The 8438-nt window shown below is 40.4% G+C and overlaps 1 non-coding gene across 1 annotated transcript; it reads right to left on the bottom strand.

Moving 5' to 3' along the window:
* Positions 1 to 545: 545 nt before the first annotated feature.
* Positions 546 to 652, bottom strand: LOC141687666 (small nucleolar RNA R71). Its single transcript, XR_012561154.1, has one exon. It is a non-coding gene; the product is annotated as a small nucleolar RNA R71 (small nucleolar RNA).
* Between the last annotated feature and the right edge of the window lie 7786 nt (positions 653 to 8438).

Raw genomic sequence — 8438 nt, 5'->3', positions numbered from 1 at the left:
AGGTACTTTAGCGAGCGTTTATGTAAACTTGTTCTCGTACTCACAAGAGGACTTTAGATACAGCTGAGGAGACAAATGAAGTTCTTGATATTCCGGAGAAGATAGATTTTGAAGATTCGGATTCAGGAAGTGAGCAGAAAGAGCCAGTAACCATGGGTGATCATTTAGTTCCGGCAGATCTAGCTCTTATGGACTTTTCTCGGCCCAAAATTGATGACATTCAGTCTAACATCATACACCCGGCTATTGAGGCCAATAACTTTGAAATCAAACTGGGCACTATTCAGATGGTGCAGAATTCTGTTTCTTTCGGAGGTGCTGCGACTGAAGACCCCAACATGCACATAAGGAATTTTGTCGAGATCTGCAGTACTTTCAAGTATAATGGTGTGACTGATGAGTCTATCAAGCTGAGGCTTTTCCCATTCTCTCTGAGGGATAAAGCTAAGGACTGGTTACATTCTGAACCAGCTGGGTCTATCACTACTTGGCAAGATCTTGCACAAACGTTTCTGTTGAAGTTTTATCCAATGGCGAAGACTGCTGCTATGAGGAGTGCTCTTACTCAGTTTGCGCAGCAACCTACAGAATCTATGTGCGAAGCTTGGGAGCGCTACAAGGAGATGTTGAGAAAGTGTCCACATCATGGAATGCCTGATTGGATGGTGATCACTAGTTTTATAATGGTTTGGGGGCCCAATCTCGGCCCATGCTCGATGCAGCAGCTGAAGGCGCCTTGTGGGCCAAAAGCTATACTGAGGCTTATAATCTTATTGAGACTATGGCTACAAATGAGCATCAAAACCCAACTCAAAGGATGATTCCTGGAAAGGTAGCAGGTATTCTGGAAGTCGATGCAGCTACAGCTATTGCAGCGCAGCTCCAAGTGCTGTCTATGAAGGTCGATTCTCTAGCTACCTATGGAGTCAATTAGATAGCGATGGTCTTTGAACTTTGTGCAGGTTCTCATGTTATGGATCAGTGTTCTCTTGTTAACGAATCTGTTCAGTATATGAACAATTATCAGCGACAACAGCAGCCTGTGCCAGCTACTTATCATCCTAACAACAGAAATCATCCAAATTTCAGCTGGAGTAATAATTAAAATGCTATTCAACAACCATATCAGCAAGGCGTAAGTAAACAGTTCAATCCACCTAGATTCCATCAACCACAGCATTATGCTCAAAGGCAATTATATCCTCAACAAGGAGGTGCAACCCCACCCTCTAGTGCTGATTTTGAGGAACTTAAGCTGTTGTGCAAAAGTCAGGCGGTTTCTATCAAGACCTTGGAAAATCAAATCGGTCAAATAACCAATGTAGTGCTCAATCGTCAACCTGGCACACTTTCCAGTGACACTGAAGTGCCAGGCAGGAAGGAAGCTAAAGAGCAAGTCAAGGCTATTACCTTAAGGTCTGGAAAAGTTGCTGATGCTGAAAAAGCAAAAGAAGGAGAAGCTGAAGTTGGTGATGAAGAAGCTAAGAAAAAGGAGAAAGCGGCGGAACCAAGGAAGACTACTGTTGAACACACTCTGCCTAAGGGTAATACAGGGGAGAAACAACTCTATCCTCCACCACCTTTCCCTAAAAGATTGCAACAACAAAAGCTGGATAAGCAGTTCGATAAGTTTCTGGAGGTGTTCAAGAAACTTCATATCAATATACCTTTCGCTGAGGCTCTAGAGCAAATGCCTAGTTATGCGAAATTTATGAAGAGTATTCTTTCAAGAAAGGTGAAACTGGATGACCTTGAGACCATTGCTCTAACGGAAAAATGCAGTGTTGTGCTGCAACAAAAGTTACCTCCAAAGCTTAAAGATCCAGGTAGCTTCGCCATTCCTTGCACCATTGGCAAGTTGTCTTTTGACAAGTGCCTTTGTGATTTGGGAGCAAGCACCAATCTGATGCCGTTGTCGATCTTTAAAAAGTTGAATTTGCCTGATCCAAAGCCCACCTACATGTCTCTACAATTGGCTGATCGTTCTATTACTTACCCAAGAGGCATAGTGGAGGATGTGCTAGTAAAGGTGGATAAGCTCTTCTTTCCTGCAGACTTTGTTATTCTGGAATTCGAGGAAGATAAGAAGATTCCCATAATCTTGGGGAGACCTTTCTTGGCTAAAGGCCGTACCTTGATAGACGTGCAGAAAGGTGAACTTACTATGCGGGTACAGGATCAGGATGTTACATTCAATGTATTCAAAGCAATAAAATTCCCTACAAAAGATGAGGAGTGCTTAAAAGTGGATTTGATTAATTCTGTGGTTACTTCAAAACTTGATCATATGCTAATGTCTGATGCATTAAAGAAGCCCTTAGTGGGGGATTTTGACAGTGATGATGAGGATGGCAATGAGCAACTACAATATCTTAATGCTTCTCCCTGGAGGCGAAAGCTAGACATGCTGTTTGAATCTCTTGGTACTTCTGACCTCAAAAATACTGAAGGAAAGCTCAAACCATCGATTGAGGAAGCACCTACCTTGGAGCTTAAGCCATTGCCTGAACACTTGAGGTATGCTTTTTTAGGTGATGCATCTACTTTACCTGTTATTATTGCATCTGACCTTTCAGGTAGTGAGGAGGACAAGCTCTTAAGGATCTTGAGAGAATTCAAATCGGCTATCAGATGGACTATAGCAGACATCAAAGGGATCAGCCCTTCATATTGCATGCATAAGATTCTGCTAGAGGAGGGTAATAAGTCGACTGTTGAGCAACAGCGCAGACTTAATCCTATCATGAAAGAAGTGGTGAAGAAAGAAATTCTGAAGTGGCTGGATGCAGGAATCATTTATCCTATTTCTGACAGTTCTTGGGTGAGCCCCGTGCAATGTGTACCTAAGAAAGGAGGTATCACTGTGGTAGCAAATGAGAAGAACGAGCTCATCCCCACTCGAACAGTCATAGGATGGAGAGTATGCATGGACTACAGAAAGTTGAACAAGGCCACAAGGATGGATCACTTCCCGCTTCCGTTTATTGATCAGATGCTTGACAGGTTGGTCGGTCATGAGTATTATTGTCTTCTGGATGGCTATTCAGGATATAATCAGATTTGTATTGCACCAAAGGATCAAGAAAAGACTACCTTCACTTGTCCATTTGGCACGTTTACTTTTCGCAGAGTTTCGTTTGGGTTATGTGGCGCACCAGCCACTTTTCAGAGATGTATGATGACTATATTATCTGACATGATTGGAAATAATGTCGAGGTATTCATGGACGACTTCTCCGTCTTTGGACATTCGTATGATGAATGTTTGAATAATCTTCGTGCAGTACTCAAAAGGTGTGTGGAAACTAATTTGGTGCTCAATTGGGAAAAATGTCATTTTATGGTGCGTGAAGGCATTATTCTTGGGAATAAGGTCTCTAGAAAGGGTCTTGAGGTGGACAAAGCCAAGGTGGGAGTCATTGAAAATCTTCCACCACCTATTTCTGTGAAAGGAATCCGTAGTTTTCTTGGTCATGATAGGGCTGCTGAGGAAGAGTATACTAGGCTTCTGGTAAAAGCCGATTTTGAAGGAGAGGGGTTTCTTACCATCGGGGAGGGATGGTGAGTTGTTGCCTATGATTGCTGAGAAGGGTTGAATTGCTTTTTGTGAGTCTCCTGAAGCAGTGCCGATGAGCGTGGTTCGCGAGTTCTATGCGAACGTGAAGGCCGAGAAGAATGGGTATTCTGTGGTCCGGGGGATGACGGTTGATTATCACCCTGCGGCGATTCGCCGTGTGATTGGGCAACGAAAGATGAAGCCCACAGAGGAGAATTGGAATGAGAAGACTGCTGAGGATTTTGACTTGGATTTGATTTGTGCTACTCTCTGTAGGCCGGGCACAGTTTGGACCTTCAAGACTGGGACTAACGAGTATCGTCACTTTCCGGAGATTGCGATGAACAGGTATGCCCGTGCATGGAATGCTTTTATTTGTGCTAATATTTTGCCTACTTCACATGCACATGAGGTCACAGTTGAGATAGCACAATTGTTATGGGGAATTTTGAATGAGGAGTACTATATGGACCTTGGTGAGTTCATCTACCAAGGAATTCTGAAGTTTTTGAGGGGAGCTAAGCACATGAACATCCCTTATGCATCCACGGTTACAAAGATTTGTCGAGCAGTGGGAGTTCAGTGGCCGTCTCATGAGCAGTGGCAGTTGCCGGCCGTTCCTATTGATTCTGGGACTCTGCATGCGATGCAGGAGTGGACCGGTGGTGAGCCCGAGGAGCACGGGCCGGGTTATTGTCTTCCAGGAGGGCGTCCAGCACGAGGTGCTACCATGGCGAGGCCAAGGCGAGATGAGACTGGTTCTTCTAGAGCTCAGGAGGGTGCTGGGATGGCTGATGCCCAGTATAGGAGGCTGTCGAGGAGGATGGATGCTATGTACGAGACACAGAGCAGGTTTGCTCAGGAGCTCACCCTTGCACTTGGGACTGCTTTTCGAGGCCTTGGAGCTGACATCCAGTGGTCAGTTTTTTGTGAGGACTCTGCACATCTTCCTCCTGATACACCACCCTCTGAGGGTGATGATGATGATGATCTCTCCGAGTAGGTATACCCTGTGTTCCTTTCTACTACCTTCACTGGGGACAGTGAAGATTTTAAGTTTGGGGGTGGTAGTTAAGGAATATTTTGTGTGTGTGTCATATAGTTGCATATTCATGATAGTTTAGTTCATATAATTTCATATTTTTTGCCATATAGTTTTTTTATTATTATTTATTTATAGCTTTATTTATCATGTTATGTAGCTCATGCATATACCATGATCCCTTTTGTGCTGATTTACCAATTAATTTGTGATGTTGATGCGAGTGTAGTGATAACGTTAAAGTGATGTTGAGTCGTGTAGGTTGATGTGCATGCTAGAAACACTTGTAATTTCACTAAGTCTTAGAGAATGCTTAAGGACTAGATTGTTGTTATGGTTTAATGGTTTTCGAGGTTAATCTATTGATTATGCTTAGAATTTTATAATAGGTTCTTAGTGATAAAAGGCATGAAAAGAAAAAAATGGAGTAAAAAATGGAATCCATTGCTAATTGTGGCTAGGCGTCAAATGGCTAGTAGCCGGCTCGTATTTTTATGCGAGTAGTCTAGGGTTGAGCAAGATGGAGCGAAACGCACTTGCTCAGAAATTTTGAAAAAAAATATAGAAAAAAAAGAGAAGAAAAAAAAAGAGAAAAATAAAATAAAGAGTTAATGCATAATTGATCACGAGTAGGCTCTTTGGTATTCGAGTTATTAAGTTCTTAGGGGACTTTGTGCCTAGTGACCTAAGGCTTTTATAGTCTGGGATCCGCTAACCTAACACTCGCTACATGGATGCCATTGTATAAGTCTTTTGTGGACCTCACTCATTGCACGGTCAAATAAGCATTTGTTGTTATAAATAAAAGCATGATTCCGTAATAAGCTCCAGGATTCTTGAAGTGTTATAAGTCACTTTGTGCCTAGAATTTTTATTCTTCGTATAATCATGCGATTGCCTTGAGGATAGTTGAGTTATAATAATTGATCTAGTTTCGAAGCATATCTGTTAAGCATCTGCACACACCACGATTCTGGTTGTATGATTAGTTTGCATGATTTGATTAATCTTTATTCGCCTAATTGTATTTGTTGAGATGTCGTAAGTTGGTTGGTTTGGTCGTAGTAAGGGGGACCGCTGCATTTCATATAGATTGCATTCAAGCATGTTTTTGTTTTGTTTTTGAGTCTGTGACGCTTGAGGACAAGCATCGATTTAAGTTTGGGGGTGTGATAAGTGGCATTTTATACCACTTAGAACGTCTTATAATATCTTGAATTGGTATCTTGAAATCAAGTATTTTGTGTATTTGATGCGTTTTTCTAGTGTTTGTGCATTTCAGGGTATTAGTTGCATTTCGGGAGAGAATTCATCAATAATAAGCCTTGGCATGTGTTTAGTATTGCAAGTGGGAAGATAGGAGCAGATTGCAGTGAAGAAACGGGAGAAAAACAGATCAGTTTCCAGAAGGGGGTTGAGCGCCAGCTCAGCTCTGCTGAGCGACCACTCAGGAAGCTGAGCGCCCGCTCAGGAATGCTGAGCGGCCGCGCAGGGTCGTATTTTCAGATTAATTATTTTAGACTCCTATTTCTGTCTGGCTTCCAACTTCTGAGTTATCTGGGTTTTATGAGACTCCTATATAAGTAGATTTCAGAGACGTTTCACAAAGGTTGGATCGTAGTATTAATCGAAGAGCAAGGAGATAAGGAAGAAGACAGTTTTAGCACACCGCAACGAAGAGGAAGCATATTTTCTTGTGATTCTTTATTTTGTTGTAACGTTGGATGATAGTTTTCTTTATTTTAAACCTATTTACTCTTGTGACGTACTCTGGTTTAATATAAGTAGTTTTAGTTATTATTCTAGTGTGTTATTATCATGTTTTCATATGAACCCATTATGACGATGAGTGCTATCATGGGCTAATCGTGATCATGGGGTCGTAACGGATTTACTATGGATTCTTTAGTTAGTTGTTTAATACCTTAGTGTGTGATGATTGTATGATATCTAGTATTGGTTGTGCGTATTCGTCTTATGTGCGTCACGAACATATAAGATAGGGTGTTAATCTCTTGTGAAGCGACGGTGGATCTTGAGATTTAACTTGCCATGCTAGCATAGGTTCATGTACGAGTATGCATGATTAGTGGGTAACTCTAACCGTTTTATTCGCCCTGTATAATCAAAAGGAATAACTTGTGCTTAAATCGTTATATTGTCAATTTCTGTAGACATATAGGGACTCAACATAATTGATGCCTATTCAACTTCTATCTTAATTATGGATGCTTGGTATAATGGTATTAGTACAATGAAAGTTGGATTTTATCAGTTTCGCGTTATTCGATTAATATCATCACTGTTGCATGCTAAGGGTAATAATAATAGCTCTTGAAGAAAGTAGTAATGAAGTTGTGATCTCATGAGTGTTTTAATATTGTTAATTTAAGTGTTAATTAAGTGTTGAATTTTATTAGTTAATTGTAGTTAATAATTAGTTAATCAATTCTAAGTGTTATTATCTTAACATTGAGAAGTAATCATACACTGGTGAGTGAGTTTAATTTAACATAATTAGTCTGAGTCTCTGTGGGAATGTAACACCCCCAAATTCGGGGTCGGGGATCCGGGTTGTCACGAGTTCCATTTCCCTTAACGATACTCAATCTTAACAATCAACCAATTACTGCATACTGTAACCCCATAATATACACACACACCACAAGTTATAGTCTCAGAGATGAATACCAAAAAATAACACAAGTCATTTTATTCCATAATTATAAGTCATTACACCTCAAAAGGGTTTCTGAATAAATTTACATATTCTTTGCCATTATTACAATTCATAAATATACATAAGTCTGGTACATCAAAAGTTAAAAGCCTAGCCTATTGGTAGACCATACCTCAGCTACAACGGCATCAACGCCTACAGGAAACTGCGGAACGTTTCCTATCCGCTCGCGAATTGGGAGCTTGATCCTGTTCATCTTGTCTATCTGTTGTTGTGTGATGAAAGAAGAAAGCAAGGGTGAGCAACAAGCCCACCGGAATAATATGTATAATAATTAACAATATATGAGCATTCTCATAGTACTCATGAAAGTCTTGGTCAAAAGAAATGAACCAAGTTTGATATCTTAATGCGACGAAGTCACAAAATATTTAGTATATATACTTATATACTTTTCAAAATCTTTGAAATCCTCTGCCATGTATATTCAGAGTTCCAGTTTATAACTGTATAAAAATATCTTTGCAAGGTGATCTCATATATATAACCTTGTCTCAACGTTTTTCTGAAAATCTTTGTCATGTATAAGATAATCATTAACCAGATATAAGTTGAAAAGGTGAAGTTACGAGATACTCCAATATACTTATATCTTTTCCGAATACTACTTGAACTACCACCGTTCAAGGTATATTCCGTTTCAAAAGTTCATCACATAGATGAGACTACAAGATAAGATTTGAATAGATTCAATCCTTGAAATATCATTATAAATAATGAAGTTACGAGATACTTCATTAAGTCCCGATATATTTATACACCTATATATATACATTTCATACACTCCTTGAAAACCTCTGTTATGAAAATTATGAACAGAGTTGCAATATCCAATGAATTTGAAAAGGAGAAATCCTTGGCGTAAACCTGATATCTTGCTGATCAGGCAAAGATACCAATAAGTAACCTTTTCTACTAGTAGATGGACGAATTCCCCACTGGTCATCACCCTGGCCATAATAGGACCTTATGTTGGACTGCCACTCAGCCACTTACGCATTTGATGGACTCCCACTGAGCCACTTACACTTTCATGGACGCCCACTGAGCCCATGTTACTTATGTCGACTCAATAGATGGACTTACTTCCCGAATGTTGG

The sequence above is a fragment of the Apium graveolens genome, chromosome 9, assembly GCF_009905375.1.
Source record: "Apium graveolens cultivar Ventura chromosome 9, ASM990537v1, whole genome shotgun sequence".
NCBI lineage: Eukaryota > Viridiplantae > Streptophyta > Magnoliopsida > Apiales > Apiaceae > Apium > Apium graveolens.
The sequence above is the reverse complement of the archived record's forward strand: the minus strand, read 5'-3'. Positions and strand labels throughout refer to the sequence as shown.